Below are 26,285 nucleotides of genomic sequence, written 5' to 3'. Positions count from 1 at the left end.
TCTATATGTGACAAGTTGACAGGGCCTCCCCCAGGGGACCCCAATTATTATCCCACTAACACCTGAGCAGTGGACCCTGCCAACAAGAAGACTAGGGCCTTGTCAATGCATGACCATGACCTGACCCAACTCAGCCATGTACCATTACACCATATTCCCATCCTGTTACTTTGTCCACTTATTGACCCACATCTTTGTGTCTCTTGCCCCCCCCAGACTCTAGTACCTCCTGTACCCACTGGTGGTGGCCCTGTTCCCAGCACTCCCTTTACACGTTGCAGCTAAACATCCAGTTGACAGTTAATGAATTGCATGCTAACATTGTTTCTGGTACCATGAAGAACTAAACATGACTCCGTTGGAGCCCCACACTTCTGACAAAAAGAAAATGCAACTTCTAATCAACCAAATTGTCTCCACATAAATTGCTTTTAATTTGGGGTGCATGGGTACCAGTCATATAAGATTTTCATTCACCCAGGTCATGATGATGTACAGTATCCGGTAGAACAGAATCTGGTACAGTCCTTCCAATTAAAAACCAGTTGACTGACCCTGTTATAAATGAGTTACTAGCAATAAAGCTTTGTTTCTTCTGTCCTCTGGAAGGATCTTTAGGTAAAGAGTCTCCAGGAGAGTCTTTTTCATACACAAATCTTTTTATACGTATTGGGAGCAGTCATCATGTCCTGCCTCAAGTGCTTCTTCTCTAATATAAACAGCCTGCCTACATGACTAACGTCTTCCTTTCCTCCAATTCATCTGAACTCTTCCACTGATATTATAAAGTCCACAAGGCCTCAGTAACAGTCAGTGGATAGGCAGAATTATGCTGTTTGTTTCCTGGAATCTATGCATTCTTTATACAGAGGTTAAATAAGGAAAACCAGAATGCCCCAAATCACCCCATTTTCTGCTTAGAAGAAGCTCATGAATGCTCCAGTTGAGGAACATTACAAATTGGGGAAGACCCTTTCCATATTCAGAATGAGAATAACCATCTGTACAATGTAAGGTATATACAGAATAGGGTTGCTGAATTGAAAGATGAAGAACTTGATGGGTCTTCACAGAGCCCTGACCTCAACCCAACTGACTGACCTGTGGGATTTAGTGGAATTTCAATGTGAGCCAGGCCTGATCTCCAACATCAGTGTCCAACCTCATTGACCCAACATCTAGTGGAAAGACTTCCCAGAAGAGAACACTGTGTTTAATTTATCTCTCGGCTCATGTCCAGCGGTGCATGAGGTGGAGAAATGACTGTGAGAGGGGGATCCATAACTTCCTGAGGGCGGAACTTTGAGCTGGAAGAGGATGGTTCTTATATAAATGGGTTATCCTATTACACTCAGTTGAGCAGTTGATGTCTCTGAGAGAGGGGATTCTTGACCTGCAAGAGCTTGATCCCATTAAGTCCTTTAGCTGTTGCTGATGGGTGGAAGAAGGTGATCCTCTTGTGTTGACAGATGCGTGTGATCCTATGGCTTCCTCACTGCTGTTTGTCTAAGGAGGGTATTGCCCATAATAAATCAAATGAGGGAAGCGAGTGTATGAGGGAGGGAACTCTCTAACCTCCTCCACTTCACAATGTCACTGTTAGAAATATAGGATTTTCAGCAATTAAGAACCCTCTTGATGCACTCACCCCCTGCATTCTCCCTCCATTGCTCAGCATCAATCTTCCTCTAATCCTTGTCTTTAAACATGACTCAGGCCCTCAGAGGGAGTAACATTTTTTTCAATATGATTGAACTTTGTATAGTTCCCTGGCATATTGGAATTCCCCAAATGTATTCATTCTTCAACCTCTGTTTGGAACGTGACTTTATGTGACTTTGTTTTATTAATGAGACCAGTTTACTGTAAGTGCTCCCCTCTCTGTCATATATGCTGTGCCTTAGCTGAGCATTGAGCCATGAACAGTCTGTAATATATATATATATTCTTAGCAACGGTGCCTAGTGACGTCATCAGTTGTAAGTGATGTCACAATTGTCATTGAAAAGAAATAATGTACCCCCTGCCTTACAATATAGGAGGATATTTTTATCCAAACCTCAAGTATTATAAACCGTGGATATATATTTGTTCATTAATATTCATATTTGGCTTTTAATGCTTGGATTCATATTTGGATTTTCATTTTTATCTGTAATAATAAAACAGTACCATGAACTAGTTTCCCTTTCATGGTTTATTTAAATTACAGTCCGTGCAAACCTGTGGAGAATGTTAAATCCTTATGAATTGCTCCAAATAATAATAATAATAATAATATTTTACTGGAAATACATTTTAATCAAAACCTCTGCCAACAGTTGGCCTTGTGCAAAAACCAGCAGTCATCAGATGGATAGAATTTGCTTTAATTTTAATCCCACGTGTAAAGTAATCGCATTGAAAAGCTTTGAGGTTAATCAAGTGGCCTAGGGAGTTCTGTAGGAATATCACCGGCATTATCATAAGGTATAGCAGCTTACTCAGGGAACAGTTACCTGGCTCTTAAAGAATTTTGTTTTTGGCAGGACCAACATCTGAAACCTGCTATAAAAACATGGGCCCCACAGGTTCATAGCTCCTATATAGGTCCCCTGACAGTCCAAGCCTTGGCTGGCAAATTTAAGGGTTTATATATATATATATAAGGCAGTCACCATGTGCTCGGCCTCTCTCTCTCTCTGGACGCTTCTTGCTGTGGTTGGTGCTAGAGAGCCTGTGGTGGAGGTAGGCCTCGGCAGTAGAAGTGAGTGTCAAAATTGAGATTTAGGATGAAGATAGTTAGTTGAGCAGCCTGAGGATCCATTGGGAAGGCCAGAAGGGTTCGTACCCTGGGTGTAACCTGCTCAAGCAGTCAGGCTCAGGAATAAGAGATTCCCGAACTAAGGCACCTCTCTAAGCCTAGTGCAGGGGTTAGGCCAATGGGTGGTGGTTCCGGTATCCTGCAGGCCAAGTTTGACCCCAATTTCTGTGTGTGATTCAATGTGGTTAACCCTTTTCCTTTATCGGTACCGGGAGGGCCCATCTGAAAAAAAAGTCCCATGTAACACGTGCTCTACCGGGAGTTGCAGGGAGTTGTTTGCCCAAATTTCAGCTTCACGTGTGCAGCGAACCTCAGTTCTAAATAGTGTCACATATACAATGTCCAGCTGTTCTGAATGGAAGATACATAGGATAGTTCTGGGCACTTGTCCCAATGGAGTGCCAGTTCTTCAGCTTTAGCAGTAGTGAGAGCGGCCAGCAGGTGGCATGAGTGGGCAGAAGGATTTGATACACAGACACAGAGGGAGGAGCTGGAGAGAACTAGATTCTTTCCCCTTTCCTCTCAGTCTGTATCCCTGACACACACAGGAGGGAAGAAAGAGCCACAAACAGCCGGGAAACAGTAACGCTCACACGGGATCTATAGGGACAACCCTGCGCTTCTCCTTTCCCTGATGGGTTTTTATTACCCTGCTTGGGGGCAGGTTGAGAGGCTGCGGATTTTGGGGGGAAGCTGAGAAGGACTCGCCTGCCCCCCACCTGTTTTTTCACTAGTCCCATTTCCCCACTTTTCTTTTTTATTCTTTGCAAGTTCTGTGCCCCCCTTTCCTGGCAACAAAAGCAGCAGGAGGAGCAGGAGCAGGAGGATCAGGAGCAGCAGGAGCAGGAAGGGGGTGTTAAAGCCCCGGGTAGAAAGCAAAGAGGTGAGTTCTTATCTCCTGGGCACAACTGGGCGGGGGCTGTGCAACTATTCTCTGCAACATTGTATCACTGTTGCCTCTGATCTGCTTTATTTCCCCTTCTCCTCTGCTGTATAATATACAGGCCTCCTTGTGTATAACAGACAGACTTTGACCCGTTCTGCATGCAAGGGGGTGTGTGTGTATGGGGGGGGTTGCATTTATCTTGCACACTCATCATGCCCAGAATACCATGCGGGGCTGCCAACAGGAACCCACTTTTCCCAGTGAGGCTCTATATAAGTAGTAGTAATAAGTATGAAGAGCATTCGGCTATGTCGTTTTTCAGGACCCCTGAAGGCTTTGGCCCCTAGATCTGTTACCCCTGATTCCATGGCCTCTGAAGGTATTGGTCCCCCTAAAGATGTAGCCCCTGATTCCATGGCCCCTGTAGGGATTTTTTACCCTTGAATCCATGGTCCCTGCAAGGATTGGGACCCTCTAGAGCTGTAACCCCTGATTCCATGGCCCCTGCATGGATTGGGATCCTCTAGAGCTGTAACCCCTGATTCCATGGCCCCTGCAAGGATTGGGACCCTCTAGAGCTGTAACCCCTGATTCCATGGTCCCTGCAAGGATTGGGACCCTCTAGAGCTGTAACCCCTGATTCCATGGTCCCTGCAAGGATTGGGGCCCTCTAGAGCTGTAACCCCTGATGCCATGGCCCCTGCAGGGATTGGGGCCCTCTAGAGCTGTAACCCCTGATTCCATGGTACCTGCAAGGATTGGGGCCCTCTAGAGCTGTAACCCATGATTCCATGGCCCCTGCATGGATTGGGGCCCTCTAGAGCTGTAACCCCTGATTCCATGGACCCTGCAGGGATTGGGGCCCTCTAGAACTGTAACCCCTGATTCCATGGTCCCTGCAAGGATTGGGGCCCTCTAGAGCTGTAACCCCTGATTCCATGGCCCCTGCAGGAATTTGGGCCCTCTAGAGCTGTAACCCCTGATTCCATGGCCCCTGCATGGATTGGGGCCCTCTAGAGCTGTAACCCTTGAATCCAAGATTTCATGGCTCTTGCAAAGACTGGGCCCCCCTAGAGCTGTAACCCCTGATCCATGACCAGTCCCTTGTATACAGAACAAGCATATAGAGTACAGTGTAACTGCCACTTTTGCACCATAAAAGAGTTAGGGAAGTGTTAGTGAAGATGAAACTGCCACCACAGAGGATATTTAGTTGAGTAAGTTAGGGGTCCCTCCTCTTGATATTTCACACTCCCAAGAGAATAGGGCTGTTGCTGGTGTTGTCAGAAGACAGTCCTATAATCTGTAGCTGCTGCTGTTCAGCACATGTGGCCTGTGTACAGACTGAGATCTGCCAGGCAAGGTTGTTTAAGGCAGTCTGGCTAGGAAAGGGTTAAGCTTCGTGCCTGTGCTCTCACTCCTCTGCCCTGCAGTACGGATTCCAGTATAGAGAAACCCTACAGGCACATGGGACTCTCTGGCTGGCCTTGGTATTGCAATAAACTGAATTACTGGTATATATATATATATATATATATATATATATATACAGCGTGATAATGATATTATATCCCAGTCTCCCTCAGCCACATTCACTAGAGCTTTAGGTTTATTGTGCACACGTTGCATGTATGTCTCATGTCTGGTAACACACGTGTGCAGTGCAACTACGTCTATACATCTCAAGTGTTAAAAAGTCCTGCAGGATTCTGAGCAAGGAGCAATGTGAAGGCTGCATTGTACACACCAAACCCGCCATGTCTTCACTGTTGCCCAAATTCTGCACCACGCCTCCCTTTTTTTTTTCCATCTCGTGCCCGAAGCGCCGAGATGCCTGAATGTGTTCTGTTAACCCCCACCCTTCATTGCTGTTCCCTCAGGAGACGTTCACTTTCTTTCAATCACGAGAAAATATTCTTGAAGGTTTTTTTTTTTTTTTTTTTTTTATTGTTGCAGGCGGAAAATGCTCTTCGGAGCAATGACAGGTTTCCTGGGATCCAGGCCCAGCGGCTGGCACACATAGGCCTTGCACTTGTACAGTATGGAGTTTAGTGGCTGTGTGGGCCGCTTTGTGTGGTCTCCCGCACTATCCCCGTCCCCCCTGCACACGTTGTGTAGCTGTGTGATATCGGTCAGCGCCATTGTGCTGCTCCCTATTTCCTTGTAGGACAGTTTCTCTATGTCCAGTTGTGTGACGGGTGCAAGAAAGTGCTGTGCTATCTGCCGCCACCTTTATCAGTCAGTTCTTGCACACCGTGTAATGCTCATTATTTCTTTTCAGTCGCAGACATTTCTGTAGAACGTTCTAGTTTGGTGCCTGGGGTTGTTTTATGTAGTTGTGGGTTCTGCGGGCAGCGCTGTTGCTGTAGGTTTGTGTGTGACATGGATCTCTGTCTCTTTGTTGCTTGTTCTGTGTGTGGGTCATGATTAGTGGGTGGCTGTGTTTGTGTACCAGGCAGATTGGGCCGAGCTGCAGGTGCCTTTGAAGTGGTCCTGGCGCTGTGTCGCAGGCAGCTCAAGCTGTTGTGATTTGTGTGTTGGGCTCGGGGAGACAGGGGGTGTGTGGAGCTTGGCTGCAAGGTCCCAAAAACTAGAGCGGAAATCGGCCTCATCTGTGGGTGTGTCGAAGACACTGGCTGCCATGTGTGTTTGTGTGAGGAACTGACAGGCCCGAGGAAGTGCAAGGTCTTGGCTCAGTGTCACATCCCCACACAGGTTTTGTGTGACAGCTGCATAGGCCCTTATTCCTGGTGTGTGTGTTATATTAAACAGGCCCGAATCACAGTTATGGAACCAGTAGTGCCAGTGTGTAGTACAGCTCAGGCTTTTGGAAAGGCCCCAGGGGAGACTTGAACTACAGCTCACAAGGGTCCAAATAAGATCCCAGAAGGGACTGTGGGTGCTGTGCTTATTGCCACATACAGGTCTTGTGTGACGCGTGTGACACTGATTGTGTTGTTTTCTTCTAGGGGTTGTGACGCTGAAACAAAGTGTCAGACAGATTCCTCCATTGCAGCACTGCCTGGCCCACTACTACTGCTGGGTTGGACACACTTGGGCTACGGTTGCCACCTGGCCGCTATCACAATGTTATTAATAGGGAAAAAAAGATACATATATATATATTTTTCCAGAAAAGGTGGCAACCCTAAGTAGGGCCCGGCCTGAGGTGACACAAAATGGCTGACTTCCATAGGGAAAGGTTGAGGGCACGGCTGTCGACAATCTTTCCTCTCCCTCCCAATCCCTGTCACAACTGCTTTATCCATGTTTACTACATATAAGTGCAAAACTCTTCATAAAAGGCACAAAGTTTGTCCAGGGGCAGGAAGCCATAGCGACCAATAAGATGTTTGCTTTTAAACAGGTGACCAGGATATGCTGCCTGCTGATTGGTTGCTTAGGCTTTACTGCTACTGCTGCTGTGAGTAGCCATTACTGTACTGGCCTGAGAGAGCCCATGAGGCACATGTGAGAGGTAGTGAGAGGAATATTAGGATACAATCAGGTTGTGTGAGTGTGTGTGAGTGTGTGTGTGTGTGTGAGTGTGTGAGTGTGTGTGTGTAGCAGCCAGAAATGGAAGGTGCTCCACCTCTGCCAGTCTGTTGCCTGTGTGACTCACTGAGTCTTTATGATGTGCTGTGTGTGTGGTACTTGTATGTGAGGCCATTACTGCTGCTCCTTTCTAAGTCAAGTGGCCCCTCTCCCTGATGTTTCACTGATAGAGGCCCCTCTCCTGTGTGTCTGACAGGCAAGGAGGCCCCTGTGTGTGAGGGAGGCCCCCGTCCTGTGTGTGTGTGTAGCCAATATATACACATATATGAGAAACCCAATATATACACATATATGAGAAACCCAATATATACACATATATCTGAGAAACCCAATATATACACATATATCTGAGAAACTCAATATATACACATATATGAGAAACCCAATATATACACATATATCTGAGAAACTCAATATATACCTGTACACATATATCTGAAAAACCCAATATATACACATATATGTGAGAAACCCAATATATACACATATATGTGAGAACCCCAATATATATAGTGAATAAAGTACCCCCTCTTGTAAAATATAAGGACATTATAAGTTACCAAGGAGTTTCATGACCATATAAAAGTACGAGGCCGAAGGCCGAGTGTTTTTATACAGGTCATGGAACTCTGAGGTAACTTCTAATATCCTCATATTTTACAACTGGGGGTACTTTATTTATTATAATACACAAGTTTCAGTGAGTCATGTGACAGAAATGACATCAGAACTCACCGTTTATAACTGATGACATCACTAGTCACCGTTTATAAGGATATAATTTACAGGATATTCATGGCTTTTGTGTATTATATACACATATATCTGAGAAACCCGGGGGGGACCCCCTTTCTTCTGTGTATTTGGAAATTCCTGAGGAAACCCTCTCCCTCCTGCAATGGGAGATTGTTTGTTTAAACGGCTGAGGAGTTAAAAATAAGCGAATGAAAGAAAAATGCCTGTGTGAGATCCCTTTTGTGTGAGAGGTCTCATTCAGCACAGATTTTCCCTCTCTCTCTCTCTCTAACACTCTTGCCATTAATCTACTATTGATTTGTTTTCCTGCGTCTCACAGAAAATGCAAATCATTATGGCGTCCGAGCTTGCCGCAGCGTGCTGGCCAACTGCAACAACCCCTGGGGTGAGAGAGACTTGTAGTTCAACTCTTCACTCACGCCTTGTTTGTCACCAGTCTGACATTTATCCTGGAAATAAAGTCCTTTCTTGTCAGCAGGGAAACTTAGCTAAAAGTAGCCGTCACCTTTCAAACATATATATATATATAGTTGAGATCAAGTACAAGGTACTGTTTTATTATTATACAGAAAAAGGAAATCAGTTTTAAAAATGATTTGCTCATAATTATGTCTATGGAAGATGACTTTCTGTAATTCAGAGCTTTCTGGATACTGGTTTTCCAGATAACGGATCCCATGCCTGTTTATGGCTTTCTATGCAATGAATAATATAATATAATTTTTACCTTGTTCTGATACAAAGTGCATGCTTTCCTCAGAGGGTCAATTCAAAAAATGTGGTAACCAATTCCATATGAAATGGGGCACATGTTTACAAGTAAAAGATAACCGATAAGCTGTGTATAATACAGTGATTGACTTAACCAGCAAGATAAATCGGGATCAAATGTCATTGGCGGTTCTTTACAGAACAAAAAAACCTTTTCTCATATAAAACAGGACATTTGTGCCAATAAACAAATTCCTTGTGCATATTGAAGTGCTGCTCGGACACAAGCTTCTATCTGTATTCATGGCGTTACTAGTCCTTTAAATCACCTTGACTGTATAAAGAGAATTAGAAATGAATTCTCATACATTATATTGTTTACGTTCTTTTTGCCCAAGTCATGTTCGCGCTCGGTGGTTCTTTCCCTAATTGGACGGCAGTGCATGAAAATTTCGAGAATGTCCAGAGGCTTTTTGCTTCATTAGAACATTTAGCAGCTGTCTGAAGGCGCAGTTGATAAGATGGGACAGTTTAACTGTCTGCCCTCGCATTCAGCCTTATCAGAGTTGTATCGCATTGTGTTTTTTAAGCTGCACTGAGTTTTTGTGCGTGTGCCAACAGGCTTCATTCAGAGAAGGCAGCTAATAGAGAAACTTGTATTTACCCCTTGAAGTGCCAGCACATGTAGTAGTATCTATTGGGCCTATATAGAAGGACATGCAACTAATCCAATGTTTCCACGTTCCCTTTGACACAAACTTTACTTGACTTATTAAAGGGGATGTAAACACAAAATTAAAATGTTGCCCTTTTAAAAAGAAATTGCCGTTGTTATTTGTTTATCCAGCTGATGAGGATGCATGTTTAGTCTGGCTTCTGCTACATTGTTTTAAGAGGCACAAGCAGCTCAAAAAAAGTTGCTTAGAGAGACGTTACAGGTATGGGATCTCTTATCCAGAATTTTTTGGATAACGGATCTTCTATAATTTGGATCTTCATTTCTTTTAAAATTACTAGAAAATCATATAAACATTAAATAAACCCAATAGGCTTTTTTTTGCTTTTGATAAGGATTATAGGAACAGTAACACCAAAAAAAATGAACGTGTATCAACATTATTAAAATATAACCAAGGGGCAGATTTACATAGGGTCGAATATCGAGGGTTAATTAACCCTCGATATTCGACCATCGAAGTTAAATCCTTCGACTTCGAATATCGAAGTCGAAGGATTTAGCGCAAATAGTTTGATCGAACAAAAAATCGTTCAATCGATTAAATCCTTCGAATCGCTCGATTCAAAGGATTTTAATCCATCGATCAAACGATTTTTCTTCGACCAGACTTGTTTAACCAGGCTTGTCTGTAACCTGTGCCTTTTCTGCTTTTTTTCAGCTTGAATGGCTACACAGCAGCTTGTTTATATAAACTATAGTAGTACTTATCTGTTATCTACTGTGTATCCTGTGCTTGAATGGCTGCCCCCATGGCTACACAGCAGCTTGTTTATATAAACTATAGTAGTACTTATCTGTTATCTACTGTGTATCCTGTGCTTGAATGGCTGCCCCCATGGCTACACAGCAGCTTGTTTATATAAACTATAGTAGTACTTATCTGTTATCTACTGTGTATCCTGTGCTTGAATGGCTGCCCCCATGGCTACACAGCAGCTTGTTTATATAAACTATAGTAGTACTTATCTGTTATCTACTGTGTATCCTGTGCTTGAATGGCTACATAGCAGCTTGTTTATATAAACTATAGTAGTACTTATCTGTTATCTGCTGTGTATCGTGTGCTTGAATGGCTGCCCCCATGGCTACACAGCAGCTTGTTTATATAAACTATAGTAGTACTTATCTGTTATCTACTGTGTATCCTGTGCTTGAATAGCTGCCCCCATGGCTTCACAGCAGCTTGTTTATATAAATTATAGTAGTACTTATCTGTTATCTGCTGTGTATCCTGTGCTTGAATGGCTGCCCCCATGGCTACACAGCAGCTTGTTTATATAAACTATAGTAGTACTTATCTGTTATCTACTGTGTATCCTGTGCTTGGATGTCTGCCCCCATGGCTACACAGCAGCTTGTTTATATAAACTATAGTAGTACTTATCTGTTATCTACTGTGTATCCTGTGCTTGAATGGCTGCCCCCATGGCTCCACAGCAGCTTGTTTATATAAACTATAGTAGTACTTATCTGTTATCTACTGTGTATCCTGTGCTTGAATGGCTGCCCCCATGGCTACACAGCAGCTTGTTTATATAAACTATAGTAGTACTTATCTGTTATCTACTGTGTATCCTGTGCTGGAATGGCTGCCCCCATGGCCTCACAGCAGCTTGTTTATATAAACTATAGTAGTCTTTCTGAAGCAAACATAAAATATTTTTTTTTTATTTTGGCCACATTTAAAAGTGAAGTCACCTTATACTTTCTAAACCCAAAGAGCAAAGTCAAACGAACCAACAGTCCACTGAGAAGCCTCTGTGTAATGAGCTACATTTTATCTAAACGCTGCAGCCGGGGTGGGGAGAGTTGGGTTTGTTTATACAGAGGCATCTCAGTGGGCTGCTTAGTTGTCTGACTTTGCTCATTGGGATCAGGTAAAATAGAATGCGACTTTGGTTTCATTTTCAAAGTCTGCCCAGTTTAAAGGAAACAATAACAAAGCCCATAGATATTTCCTAATTAAAACAATAGGCATGCTCAGCACAAGCCCAGGTTATTAGAGGTCACTAAGGGAATCTGTGAATATATAAGGGCATAAGGTTTACGTCAGGCCACACCACAAAACATAAATCTTTGGAATGGCCCAGAGAACAGAAATCCCTACTGCCCCCCATTCCCCGCCACCAACCTGCCCCCACTGGTCCATTCTCTCACCTCCCTGCATCCTCCCTCCCCTGAGTCTCCATTCAAGGGTGGGAGATTGACTGGGGAGTAAGCCATTCTTCAGAACTATGGAGGAAGCTGACCTCATTGAACCAATGCTGGGGTATACTGTCCCTTTAACATTATGCCTTTAAGATTCTCTGAAAGGTTTGAGGGTTTTGCTAAACTGCCATTTTCTCCAGGGGCAGCCACCCAAGTGTCACATCTTATTTTTACACACTGATGAGGATGAACAGGAGACAGAGGGGTAATAGGCTTGAGGTGTGGGATGAGTATTGTGCCAATGCTGAACAGATCAAACCAAGTCTGCTGATTCTGGCACAGACACTCCTTCCCTCTGCGCCAGAATCTCGGTCAACCACCTTCCCCAATGAAAGCAACAGCCACCCACTGAGAGCCTGTCTGTTTCTGCACAAAATATGGCATTATATGAGGGGGGGGGGGCAGATTTACAAGCATTTTGCTTTTGCCCCTGTGATATTGTTCAGGATTAGGGTTGGTATTTTGTTGCCTGGTATGTAAACATGATACTTGATGCCAATGTTACCCATAAGGAGGAAAGAAAAAAGATAAACATCTGTAAAACACATGTAGTCAGAACCAGCAGTGCAATGGAAAGACTGAGACTGATTCCGATGCTGGAAGAACTTTAGTATGATTGGAAATTGGAGTAATTGATATACGTTTGAAAGTTAATTTGAGTCTCTCTACATCAGTGTTTTATAAAATTGTATGATAATGAAACCTATATATTGTCAGAATCCCTAGTTGTAACATAGAAGGATTAGCTGACAGCAGTACACTCAAATCCCTCCGCATTACTTCTAGGCCAGTATAAGCATGTAAGGATTTAGTAAAAATGCCTCGCTGGAGGATTGGAAAGATTGGGGTTCTGTGTTAAGGATATCATGAAGAGGCATTGAAGGTAGCGCTCAAGTTCAAAAGTAGATGAAAGATTTTACCTTTTTATGTATTCTTCTCTAGATCATTGGTTTTTTTTCTCTTGTATGATGATATATCAGGGAGTTGAGACTTGTGAGCAAACCAGACCAAACATCTAGTCCTATTTTAAGGTGGTCATATAGACTTCTGTGTAGATTTGGCCAACCAAACCCCTGTCTTGATGGAGATACTGATCCTCTTTGGGTCTTTTTGAGATGTTATTTCATGTTATCAAATGTGAAGGAGCATTTGTGCATACTAAAATTCAGGGCCACATCATTATCTCCCTTGTGACATGGGGTTGGTTGATATCTCTGATTTTGGTTGTTGTGCCCATGTAGATGACTAACCAGTATTTGGGATAGTAAAATCCAAGGCCACATCATTATCTCTCTCGTGACATGGGGTTGGTTGATATCTTTGATATGGGTTGTTGGGCCCATTAAGATGACTAACCAGTTTTTGGAATAAAATGGTGTATGACCATATTATGTGCTGCAATGAGTTTGGAAAGAATTATATTCCCAAATAGTCACAATGATGGGTTATATGGAGCAATTAAGGTAGTTGTATTCAAAAAGGTGTTATGGAGTGTGTTGTTATATGTAATTATAGGAAGAAATATATTTATCGATCTGCTAGAGTCCTGAGAGAGGAGATTCAGGGAAAGGGACTTTGATGCAATAGGGGGAATTACAGGAAAGATTTATGTGCAAGGCTAGAAATTACAGGGAAGGCATTTAATCTCCCTAAATGAAGGTTCCCTGGGGATGCAGGGAGTTGTATGCCAACTGCTGGAGTGCATAGACTGGGCATAATTATTATTTAGGATTTGACAGAAGAATATGGAAGAGCAATAGTTTAAACAGTGATCCCCAACCATTGGCTCATGAGTAACATGTTGTTCTCCAGCTCCTTGGATGTTGCTCCCAGTGGCCTCAAAGCAGGTGATTATTTTTAAATTCCAGGCTTGGAGGCAAGTTTTGGTTGCATAAAATCCAGGCATACTGCCAAACAGAGCCTCAATGTAGGTTGGCAATCCACATAGGGGCTGCAAAATGACCAATCACAGCACTTATTTGGCACCCCAATTAAATTTTTTATGTTTGTGTTGCTCCCCAACTCCTTTTACTTCTGAATGTTGCTCACGGGTTGTAAAGGTTGGCGATCCCTGGTTAAAACAATGGTTGTATCGCAGAGCAGAGACAAGAGAATGTGTGTATATAGGGCAATAGGAGCATGGCGTAAAAGACTGTGATTTCTCTCTTCTCTTTCACCCTCTGTATCTCTGCCAGCTTTGAGGTTGTGTAAATCTTTGCGTAACGAAGTGACTCAAAGGGAAGTTACTTGATTAACAAGTTTTAGAGACACACACACACGGGCCTTAGCCCAGAAATACATTGCGTCCTAGCGAGTGGGCACATCGCGCCAACTCATGGGCCGGTGTAAAAATAACTGCTCAGCTGCCGTTGCTGCTGTTTGCAAAACATGGCTGAGATGATGGAGGCTTGGCCTGGGAGACATGTGGGATTTTGGCTGACCGCAGGGAAGGCGAGGGGCCAGGATGGACTGGGCTGGGTTCCCACGCTCTCACGCGTGGCTTACGAGCTCTGATGTAAGATTTCATAATATCCCAGACTGAAGACAAGGGGGAGGATGAGCACAACCTATTTTTCTAATTGTTACTGTCCTCCAAAATGGGTGAGATTACAGTAGTGCTCATTAGAGTGTAAGCTCTCTCTGCAAAGCACCAGCCCTGTGCCTAAAGGGCACAGTTGAACTTGATGGACTTTGTCTTTTTTTTAACCCAATTTAACTATGTAACTATGTAAAGAACTATCACAGGGCTTTAATGTGCTTTTAAATTGGGGTTCCTCAGTCAATTGTTAAAATGTTCCCACTGTTTTCTTGTTTGGGCTGGGAGTGATATTTTCACGTTCTCCGCCCAAGAGCAAAAGAGGCGTGTGAGAAATTGGGGCAGATGAGCTCCGGTTTTCAGATAACAGCCAAAAAAGAATGCAGAAGAGGGGGAAGGAGAAAACGAGGTCAGAAAGAATATTTTTGCACACTTTACTTGCTGTGGTCTAATCAGTTAGGAAAACAGCAATAGATAAAGCAAAGGAAGCTTTGGGTTTGGCGTTATCTTTTTGTCTGTTGCTGGTTTGGCAAGTTAAGCAGAGTTCCAAGAGGGACAATAACAACTCAGTAGGTTGTTGAACTGGAAATTGGGGTTGATATGCAGCCGATACAGGGCAGCTCTGGCAACATTGTTTTTATCCCATCAAATATTACAGTGGATAAGAATTATTTGGATTTGGGTTTTGTGTAGTTAAAATGCAGCTTTTTCAATGCCATGGGAGGATGCCAGAAGGTCCTTTAGTCATGAGCTGTCCAGCCATTTCTATTGACCAATTGAATAAAACACTGTTGGTGCCTTATTAGAGATGTCATTGGAGCCCTTGGGCAGATTGGAAACATAAGAAATCCCTTGCAGAGACAAATCTGGCCTTCTGATTGAAAGCCCTGTTGTACAACGGGAGATCTACCACATATAGCAATGGCTGTTTTTTGTTTAAGATTCTTTTAGCTCAGTGATCCCCAACCAGTAGCTCGTGAGTAACATGTTGCTCTCCAACCCCTTGGATGTTGCTCCTAGTGGCCTCAAAGCAGGAGATTATTTTTGAATGGTTGTATAAAAAACAGATGTACAGCCAAACAGAGCCTACATGTAGGTTGACAATCCACATAGGGGCTATCAAATGGCCAATCACAGCACTTATTTGGCACCCCGGGAACATTTTTCATGCAAGTGTTGCTCCCCAACTCCTTTTACTTCTGAATGTTGCTCATAGGTTCTAAAGGTTGGGGATCCCTGTTTTAGCTCATACCAAGGTTTTATAAATATATATAAACGTGCAAACCTGGTTCTATCAGCCATGCAGCCACATGTTACCCCAAATTTCACCCTGTTTGACCTTCAGACTGGGCTTTCATGTATTTCTTGGAGAGCTCTGTAACCTTTTTCTCTTATTCTGCAATCTTCACTTGTTTATGTGCATGAATGTCTCCTGTCATAACATTATAATATATATAATAATATTACTGTGCATTGCACAACTTCCAGCCGCTACAAAAATAAACCACGATGGAAAAGCCGCCAAGAAGTTCAGAAAACATATAGAGGTCAAAGAACTTCGGAGCTGGCTTCATATCATCTTTTTAAATTTTTAGTAGGGGGGGACGTTTTCCCTTGATACAGGAATTTCATTTTGGACAAAGGAAACAGAATAGTTTTGTGAGTCTTTTCAGTACCTGTCATGGATTTGTGAGGCTACTTCTTGTATGAGGAATGTTCCTTTTGCAGTAGGTCAATGCTGTGTGGCAGGCAGATTTGGATCTGACTATGGTATTATGTCATATCAGTAGCATAATGTAGTATACAGAGGATAATGAACCCCCTACAGTCATTTGTAAGGAGCCATCAAGGAGTTATGCGACTATAGCCGAATGCTTAATCTGAAATCTGTCCTAATTCTAGGCTAGCTTATATTGGCTTCTGTGACTTTGCCAGTTCACTGCATTGGGTAACTTGGTCTTCTTTAAAGGTAGTGGTGCTGCTGTACCCAGGACCGCCATCAGAAATTGCAGGGCCCTATAAGACAAAATTTCCTGGGCCCCCTGGGCTGCACCCACCGCAAGCCCCACCTACAGGTCCGTCCTCCCCACCCCCACAGGTCTGCCCCCCACCACACAGTAAAAAAACAAAAAAAATATTGGTGGCTACGGTTCCCACATGTTAATAAAAAATAAAAAGATATTGGTGGTCAGGGCCCCCCCATAAAAAAACATTTGTGGCCAGGGCCCCCCCATTAAAAAATATTGGTGGCTAGGACCCTACATGAGAAAAGAAAATTGGTGGCCAGCCCCCCCCCCCCACATTATGAGAAAATTGGTGGCCAGGGCCCCTTAAACGTCCATGCCTTCCCAAAGTCAGCAGCTCTCAGAAAGATGGGGGGCCCAGCTAATCAAGTAAGTGTGGCGTGGCAGGGCCCCCCTTACCCTCGGGCACCCTACAACTGTCCCCCCCTGATGGCTGCCCTGGCTGTACCTTTAAGTTATAAACTGTACCTTCTGACATCAGAATGAGCCATTTATAAGTATGAAGCTTTTGAAAATTCCCATACTGTAGTGTTTATTGTTAGAATTATCAGCCCCGCATTGGAAGATTATTGCTGTGTCGCAGAGCTACTGAAAAGAATATAAGCTGGTTGCCTAAGAAATATTGTATCTTAAAACCAGCAGGAGCCTCTCTGTCAGCCATACCAGCTTATTTGGCGTTGTTTCTTTTATCTGCTCTAAACTAAACAGCAGCATGAAAGAAACACCACTTTATAAATAAGGATAATAAAAACCTTTCCCTTAAGGTTTTCCCCCTGCTTCTGTTATTTGTCAGGGAAAGTAAATATTTAGTAATAGTCTGATTTTTTTTCTTTTTTTTTTTCTTCTGTTCTTTGACGTTAGATTTGTCTAATGATGTCCATGCAGCCTCGCAGTAAACAATAACACACAGATTCTGTTTCCAAAGACAAGGAAATAACATAGCGTTCTCCTTAACCCATTTGTGCAGCTGAAATGGCACCGAAATGACCCTGGTTTGTATGTAAAGCTGGGAACTCTAGTGGGGTTAAGCCAAAATGGCTTTGGTTAAAGAAGAATGGCAGGCACGTACAGGTATGGGATCCATTATTTGGAAACCTTTTGTCCAGAAAGCCCTGAATTACAGAAAGGCTGTCTCTCATAGACTCAATTTAATCCAAATAATCAAATTTTTTAAAAGATTTCCTTTTTCTCTGCAATAATAAAATAGTAGCTTGTACTAAGATATAATTAATCCTTATTTGAGGCAAAACCAGCCTATTGGGTTAAGGTATAAAGATCCCATATCTGTATATGAAATATTTAAAGTGACCTACACTTGTACATTTGAGTATAGTTAGCTTTTCGAGTTATTTCGTTTACATGCAAAACCAGTTGCCCATAGCAAGCAGCCAGCTTTGGTTAGCATAGGCGAATGTAGGGCAATCTCTGGATTGGCAGCTGTGAATTCCTGCACTTGTGCACCTTGGTTATTTAATGATTGCGATAACTTTGATGTCGCATTACCCACCAGCCTATTACATTCAGGTACATTCAGGCTGTAGCTGTGCTCCATGGGGTATATTTATCAAAAAGTGAAGTTTATAGTGAAGTTCCGCCACTAGAGTGAAATTCCACCACTTCCCATTCATTTCTATGGGATTTTTATAGGCGTATTTATCAAAGGGCAAACTTTCACTTTCACCCATTGATAAATACGCCTTTCAAAATCCCATAGAAATGAATTGAGAGCTGCGGAATTTCACTCTAGTGGCGGAACTTCACTCTTTGATAAATTTACCCCTATGTGTTTTCATAGGCAAAGCAGGGTAGCCGGCTGGATGACTTGCCTACTCAATGCACTTAGTTGACCCTTGGTGAATTTTCTCAAATAGCAGAATGCATATAGAAGGAAGGTGTCATTCGCCGTGATCTAACTTAAAGGTTGATGACACGCATGGCCGGAAAAATGCTCCTGTGAGCTGCTTGGGGCTGAAAGTTCCTGTACCAGAGGTTTCAGGTGACTCCCAATGAAAGGAATGGGCTTTGCAGGAACCTGAAACAAGCAGAGAAAATGTAATATAAGCCTCATCTCATAGTAAGAGACTTTCTAAATATAATCAATTAAAAATGTTTTCCCTTTTATACAATATTCAATATACTCGTCCCTACTCCCCTCTCAGCAGTCTGTTTCGTTTGGCCCTTAATGCAGTAATTCAGGTGACAATTTGATATGACAGGCATGTCTAATACCTGCTAACTGATGTATTAAAGTTTACTCAAATAACCGACTCCAGCACAAATCCTTCATGTCAAGAAAGAGTATTTGTGCTTATTTTTAAAGAGTGAACTCAAATGCATATCTTAAGGTGCCCATAGACACACAGATAATATCGTACAAAACTAATTTTCGTCCGATATTCGGTGCGTGTATGGTGGAAAAAGAGCCGACCGATATCGGCAGAAGACTTGGATATCGGTCGGCTTGTCGATCGGGCTGGACGAAAAATTTTGATCGGGTGCCTTTGAAGGGACCCAAACATCACCCATTGTTAGTGCTGAATCGTCAGATACAGGTAGAATTATATTGTTTCTTCCTGTATATCTACCTGTATATCTGACCATTCAGCTCTACACGTTTGTATTGAAACAAACGATCTTTCTTGGAAAAGGTCTTTTCCAAGAAAGATCGTAATTGTTACGTCTATGGCAAAGGAGCCCCCCCCCCCAAAGTATGTTTTAAACCTAATCTGACTCCGACTCCTGCATGAAGAGACATCTGCTGAGAGGGAGATAGTAAAGATTCATTTCATTATTTCAGAAACCGTATATGATTTTTAATTAAGTTTAGAAAGTTTCTTATTTCTGTGAATCATATATCAAAATTTTGCTTTTAGCAAAAGGTCAGTCTATAACAGGAGAACCCCTTATCTCTTGTGAGCTAGAACATTTCTCAACCAACTCGTTTTGGGAGTTGATGTTGCTGCTGTAGACCCGGTGCTACGGTTCGAGATACTATTGCTGAAGATTTTTGGATTTTTCTAGAAAGACAGCTGGACAGACAGAGGGGAAGGAAGTCTACACCCATTCATTTTCTGCGGGAATTTAAAGGCCTACGTTGCATGAAGAGGCTAAAAAACCAAATGAATTGTACAAGATATATAGCTGTGTAGCAATTAACAGCACTGCATAAACACGTTACTTGTTTGACGTGTGGGGGGGGAGACTGGTTTCACTTGGTCCTCCTCATTCCTGAGGTTTACACAGTAGACTACAGTCTCTTCGACACAAGCAGAATAAGCGTTTGTGACCAGACTAGAAATCTGACATTTGGGGGCACATTTACTAAGGGTTAATTAACCCTCGATATTCGACCATCAAAGTAAAATCCTTCGAATATCGAATTCAAAGGATTTACCGCATTTATTTAGATGGAACAATCGAAGGAAAAATTGAACGATTTGAACGATTTTAAGCGATCGATCGAAGGATTTTTCTTCAATCAGAAATTGCTTAGAAAGCTTATGGGGAAGGTCTCCATGGTCCCTTATGGGGAACGTTCCCATAATTAGATCAGATCAGAATTAGATCAGAACAGTAGAACAAGGCTTATAGCTCAGTCACAAGCAACTTTTAGTTTTGTTTGTCCCAGTCATTAAACACTTCGGTTTTAGGAAGGATTAATCCCTTAATGTCATAGGACATTTCTAGGCCAAGGTGATACTCATGCCTTTGCTTTTCTCACTAACTGTCAACTGGACAGCCATAAACGTGCCTCATTCATGAACATGAATCTGTGAACATCATCCGTACAGAATTTGCAATTTCCCACATGGATAGGCGTGTTCCTGATTCTGCTGAAAATGTTTAAGGAATGAGAGATGTGGAACCCTGATTAGTTGGCCAGAGAGTGAGACCCCGCTATGGTTGAAAGATTGAAGAAACCAGCAACTGTAAGTCACTGTTACTGGGTTAATTTTTGTTAATACTTCAAGCTGAAGTACTTCCGTCTGCTGAACTAAAAATGGTAGGAGCCCCACTCAACCTTTGCATATAGGCTCTTTGACTGCATCATTGTAGTATGGCCTTCCACTTGAGTGGGTGAATGACCCACGGATGGAAAAAGACAAGAGCTTACTACTATTACATAGAGGAAATAAGTGAGAAGGGTTATGGGTATTCAGGCAGGGTTGGGCCTTAACTATATGCCTCAGCCTTTGCTTGTGCCGGGGCCTCAATTTTCCCTGGGATAGTCCCAGATTCAGCAGAACAAATAATGGGTGGGGTTCAGTGGAAAGGGCTGTGGTTAGGCCTGGGCTCAGACTGGGTGGTTTTGGAATGCTGACGGCCTGGCCACAAATGTCCATATAGTCATTTCCAGTTGGGACCGTGGGTAGTCACAGTGTTTGTGCTGAACGTTGTTTCCTTCACAAACAGATATTTTTTTTTTTTGTGCTCTCTGTGCCTTCACATCATTCCTGCTGGTGGCTCTACCAGGCTGATTCTGAAACGTATTGGCCCACGTATGGGGCCCATTTGATAAGCCTACTGATATTGACATGTTGATGCAGTCTTCTCCCATAGGCCACAATTATGAACAATTGTTTCCCTAGGGACCGAACAACTTCTGATTAGTAAAAATGTTCTCTGTTTTTTGGGGTCACTGACCCTGAGAGTATGACAGATAGCTATTCCTTAGCGTTCTTTTCAGGCCCTTTTTGCTGGCTTTCAAACAACTAGAGTATTAAGCCTTAGTAACCAGATGGCAGTTGATATTTCAAGGGGTATATTTATCAAAGAGTGAATGTCCAAGGAACCTTAATAAAGACAAAATAGTTAATATTATGCCCACACATGAGCCCACTGTAAAATGAATGTTCATGCCCCTCAAATGTCTGGGTAAAAAATGTTAAGCCAAAAAAAAGTTTAAATTGGGACTTTTGCAGGCAATCCTGCTTAAAAAAAGGAAAACTTTAATGCATTTTCGGCAGACAGGATATGATGTAATTGACATAAGATTGAGGAAGATCTAGCTTCATTTTAGCACTACAGCTGGCTTTACAGAGATGGGGTCGGTGACTCCCATGTGACAGCTGGAGAGGGTGTATGGGACAAGGGAAGAACATTGCCAGAGAAAGTGACTCTAGTCTGAGCTGGTGAACTCAACTCTGGCAAAAGAGGTAAAGTTCAGTAAAATCTGCACTTTATTGAATTTACAAATCAACGACCATTCGCCTGAGCGAAAAGTCGCCTGGTGGTAGAGTGCGAATGACGGGTCCCGTTCACTAGCGAATTGGTGCCTGCACCCGTTAGTGAAATTAAAAAATTAAAATTTCATACTTACAGGAGGTAACTTCCCTGTAAGATAAATCATCAGTTTGTGACTTTTCTTTCAAGCTGCCTGACAGCTCTTCTATAAACACGTATTAATTTTGATCAAGAATGACACTTTTAACATTGAGACTTGACATCCAAGGAGTGACTGCATTGAGAAAGGAAAAATGCTGGGATGCAAATGAAGCATTTAGCTTGGGGATACTTTATGCAGCCCCGCAGTCCCTGCAAAACTCTTCCCAGTCGAGTCTCCAGTTGACCCAAGGGGTCTTTGCTGAACTAGTGGCTCTGTCAGGGGCCAGTGTTGAGTTTAGGAGCCTCTGCTGAGCTCTAGGAATCATAGTAATCGTAGCTGACAGCACAAGCCCAGTCTTACATAAAATTATCTTTTGGCAAGTCAGCCAAAGCCATTGAGGTACTTTGTGACCTTCGTGTGGTTGGAAGGGACATCATCACTGGGCTGCACAATGAAGCCTCGTGTTGTTTCCTGGGTCAGCTTTAGCTTTAAGCAACATAGGAAAATGATTCCTACTTAATAATAATTTCTTACATCTCTGTTGCTGTATTTAACTGCACTACGACAATGCTGTAAGCTACACACATAACACTAGCATAGAGCCTTCTAGGAGCTCCCCATTAAAGGGGACAAGTCCGTCGAAAAATCAGCTGCTTGACCCACTTATTTGCCGTGGTTCTGGGAACAGTAAGAACATTCCAGCGAGAGCCTATGAATGCAACAGAGACTAAATGTATGTATTTTTTACTTAATTGAGCATCCTGTAAGGCACATATTTCAAATATGAATAATGGCAGGCATCCAGTACTGAGAACTTTGGGGAGCTGGCTGCAGACCAAGCTGTGCTGTTGTCTATGAGTGGATACAGATTTAGTAGGAAAATGGACGGCTGCTACTTTCTGCAGTTTTCTCTCGGGGTATTTGCCTGCAGGTAGACAAGCAGGCATTGGGTTCATTAAATCATTACTTTGGATGTTTGTGTTTATTATTAGAGTGTGTCAGAGCTGCCATACTGCTCCCATATTGCTGTGCTGAAACATGTTGACATAGAGTCCTGTGAAACAGTGCCCTCTGGTGGCCATACAGTTAAACCACAGCCATACCAAGCATTTCATGCAAGTGCCGTTCTGCCAAAAAAGTGACACAAAGGCTCTTTTGTAGGTGTAATGTGTAATTACTTAGTATGGAAGCGCTTTCTGTTGGACGCAGTAAGAAATGGAGGCCGTACGTATTGCAAATGCAACTGAGCCTTTTGCTATATCATCTCATTGTCTGTCCTTCCCTTGTAATAAGTGACTGTAATTATGTCATTTGGGTAATTCAAACGGTTTATTTGCAGACCCCATGCAGCGATACAACTGCCTCTCCTGTATCCACCACTGAGCTGTGGGTGGAAATCACTGACACCTTGCAGGACCCTGTGGGTTACTAAACATGGATTTCTGACCCATGAGTAGTTGTTATAGATACACATGTAGCTAAAGGTTACCATGAACGTATACATTTCTGCTCCCCGTAGTAATGGTGATTGTTTTTCATTGACCCTACGGTAAAATATTTAATCTCTCCTAACAGGCCAATTTGTAGGTAACAGATATTGTAATGCTTATTGTTCCTTTAAACGCAGGGACAGCATAGCAAACAGTCTGGACTAGGGTTACGAACAATACAGAACATACTGTCAATTGTGCTCAGTTTTCACTGTATACTTCTAATTTACATTCCAAAGAATTTGGTCTTTTTGCTCCGTTTCAGCCCCATGTTGCATATAAGCGCTAAGGGGTTGTTCTCCTGCACTTCTACACCAGGACTATGTACGTGAGCCCTCTCATTGCAGTCTCTATGAAAGAGTAGTAGTAAGCGGTCATTTGAAAAACTGGTACACTCAAACTGCCATTTAGCAGTGTAAGCACAGAAGCCCTCTTTTGCTTTAAAGGAGGTTACAACTAAATCAGCTTTATCAGAAAGGTCTATATAAATACACCAGTAACCCCTCAAAGTAATGTTGCTCTGAGTCCTCTGTCAAACAGCACATTTCTTTCCTTCTATTGTGTAGACTAACTGTTTTCAACTTAAACCTCCAGGGCTAGGGCTTGAGCATGCTCAGTTTGCTCCTCTCTCCCTCCCTGCTGTAATCTGAGCTCAGAGCTATGAATGAGCAGGAAGTGATGTCACACCAAGCTAATATGGCAGCTGCTATACTAAACAAACAGAGCTGTTTATTCAGGTATGGTAAAGCATTCTGCAGAATAAATATAGTGTTCTAGCTTGTACTATTGTGGCTAATCTATTGGCAATAAACTGCTTTGGCAGCTTTCCTTCTCTTTTAAGGCTGGAATTCAGAATATGCTCTCGGGTTCATTGATCAACGGAGGAACTTTCATCCCTATAATTGCTCCATATAACCCTCCAAAGATCCTTGTACTGTTCTAGCCCTCCCTACAACCCCACTGATAGTTCTGTGTAACCCCATCCTATTAGTGTAGGGAAACACTTGGTGTAACTTGCTTTAGAACCCCTAGCAGTGCCTCCAGTGCATCCGTATAGAAGCTCAGCTCGTCTCATTACTCCCTGTAACCTCACCTTATAACTCCCGTTGCTTTGTATACCAGTCCCTTTGATGTGCTAGACCTGCCCCTGCTGTTCTACATGAGCCATTCCTAGGTTCCCCGTGCCTTATTTTAGTGCTCCTTCCTGTATCTCAGCAGAGGTCGGCTCCCATTTGGATTACGGGGCCCCCATATCCCAGAATTCCAGGCGTTGCTGTTGCTTTTTTGCAGCTGTTAGACCCCTTTCCCTGCCCTGCCTCCCTTTCTTGCCTTTCCCACTCCCCTCACCCTAAGGCCTGTAGGGGATACTGCTCGGCTCGTTCCATCTGTGATTTTTTTTGTAGGGACCAGATTTCTCTCCCCACAGGTAGCGGAAGTTAGAGCTCTGAACAAACAGGTTTTGACAGCTGTAGATTGGTGTGTTGGTGGGGAGCCAGGGTAACGGCCGGCGGGTCTGTGACCTAGGTAAATTTGTTTTTGTAATGACACCAAAATAACGTAGCATTTAGTAGACACAGGCAGCATTAACTATTTGCAATGTTCTGCTTCAGTCTTACAATCCCATCCATTGTTTGTTTTTTTTTCCACTTTTACCTCTCTCTTTCCCCCTGTGCTCCGTGTTACATACAGGAATAGGATCCATTATCTGGAATGCTTGAGGGCTGGTGCTTTTACAAATGAAGGGTCTTTATACTATTTGGGTCATCAAAGAACAAACTTCAAAAACAAATAGGACTGTTCGCCTTTAAAATTTTGCTTTTGGGGGGGGCTGCAGTTATCTAGATGAGGTGGTCTGTCTGTAATTTGGATCATCGTGCTACTAAAGGGCAAGTGAAAAATAAAACCATGAACAAATAGGACTGTTTGCCTTTAGGGTCAGGGCACACGCTCAGATTTGGGGAGATTAGTTGCCCGGCGACAAATCTCCTCTTCTTCGGGCGACTAATGTCCCCAAACTGCATCCCGCCGTCTAGAATGTAAATCGCCGGCTGGATGGCACGTACGAGGGAACTTCTGGCGACTTTGCAAAACGAAGCGCTCCGAGTGCCATCTTGCTGGTGATTTACATTCTAGCTGGTGGGATGCAGTTCGGCGACATTAGTCGCCCCAAAGAAGAGGAGATTTGCCACCGAGCGACTCTGACCGTGTGCCCTGACCCTTAAGGCCCCCATACACGGGCCGCAAAAAAGCTGCTGACAGACCGAGTTGGCAGCTTATTGGCCTGTGTGTGGGGCCATCCGATGGGCTTCCTCAATCAAAAGTCGGCCAGATCTCGATCAAGCAGATTAAAAAATCCTGTTGGATCGCGCCCACATCTATGCGTCTATCCGACCACCCGTGTTGGATCCATTATGATCCGATCTTTGGGCCCTAGGGTTAGGGTTCCACTTCAATGTGGGCATATGGGAGAGAGATCCGCTTGTTTGGCGACATCTCTACGTCTATGGCCACCTTCAAGGATTAAATAGCAAATAGAAAATGTCATTTGCTGATTGTCTGGAACTATGTGATTAAGGGGTATCAGGTAGCAGATCCAATACCAGTATTCTCTGCTGAGAAACCCCCGGCATTAACCCATCAGAGAGGGCACATGTGGGAGCAGATAAGCTGCCGAAATCAGCAGCTAAAATCTGTGCATTTCTCCTCTCTGTCTGCCCCAAGACACAATGTTGCCTGTTAGTTAGTAAATTGTTGGTTAGTGGTTTTAGTGTGGGAACGTGGGGTATAAATAACCTTATACTGTTACCCTTCTGCCCACCCAAAACAAAAATAATTCCTTGCAGCTGTTTTAAGCAACTGGCGCATACGTCTAACATTATTATTATTATTATTGTTTCCGTAGGGAAGGGATGATTACAGTGTTTGGGGGTTCTGGCCAGCTGCTGAGGCGGAAGAAAATGGTTAATAAGGCTTCTTCCTCCTCGTGTCTCGTATCCAGACTCTCTCTAAGCTTTGCTCATTATTAATGCCCCTGGTATTTCACCCTGTTCTTAATTTTACTTCATTAGTTACAATGTTGTGGTTTTGGTCCTCGACTAACAAGCAGCGGCAGCAGTGCACCTCCATATCTACTGGGTCCTTAATTACTGAAATTGAAATACAAGGCCTGGCTGAGCCATGTGGTACAGCCATAGGATCTGTTTTCCAGAAAGCTACAAAAATACATGAAGGCCATCTCCTTTTTAATCAAA

General features: G+C 43.1%; 1 protein-coding gene across 2 annotated transcripts in view; it reads left to right on the top strand.

Moving 5' to 3' along the window:
• Window positions 1–3,309: 3,309 nt before the first annotated feature.
• Window positions 3,310–26,285, top strand: part of thra.S (thyroid hormone receptor alpha S homeolog) — an 88,056-nt gene continuing 65,080 nt past the window's right edge. For both annotated transcript variants that reach the window (XM_018237969.2, XM_018237968.2), the window contains exon 1: window positions 3,310–3,686. The gene's annotated coding sequence lies outside the window, so the exon portion shown is untranslated. The remainder of the gene's footprint in view (window positions 3,687–26,285) is intronic.

This window comes from Xenopus laevis, chromosome 9_10S (genome assembly GCF_017654675.1).
Source record: "Xenopus laevis strain J_2021 chromosome 9_10S, Xenopus_laevis_v10.1, whole genome shotgun sequence".
Taxonomy (NCBI): Eukaryota; Metazoa; Chordata; class Amphibia; order Anura; family Pipidae; genus Xenopus; species Xenopus laevis.
Note: the sequence above shows the minus strand (reverse complement) of the source record. Positions and strands in the feature narration are given on the sequence as shown.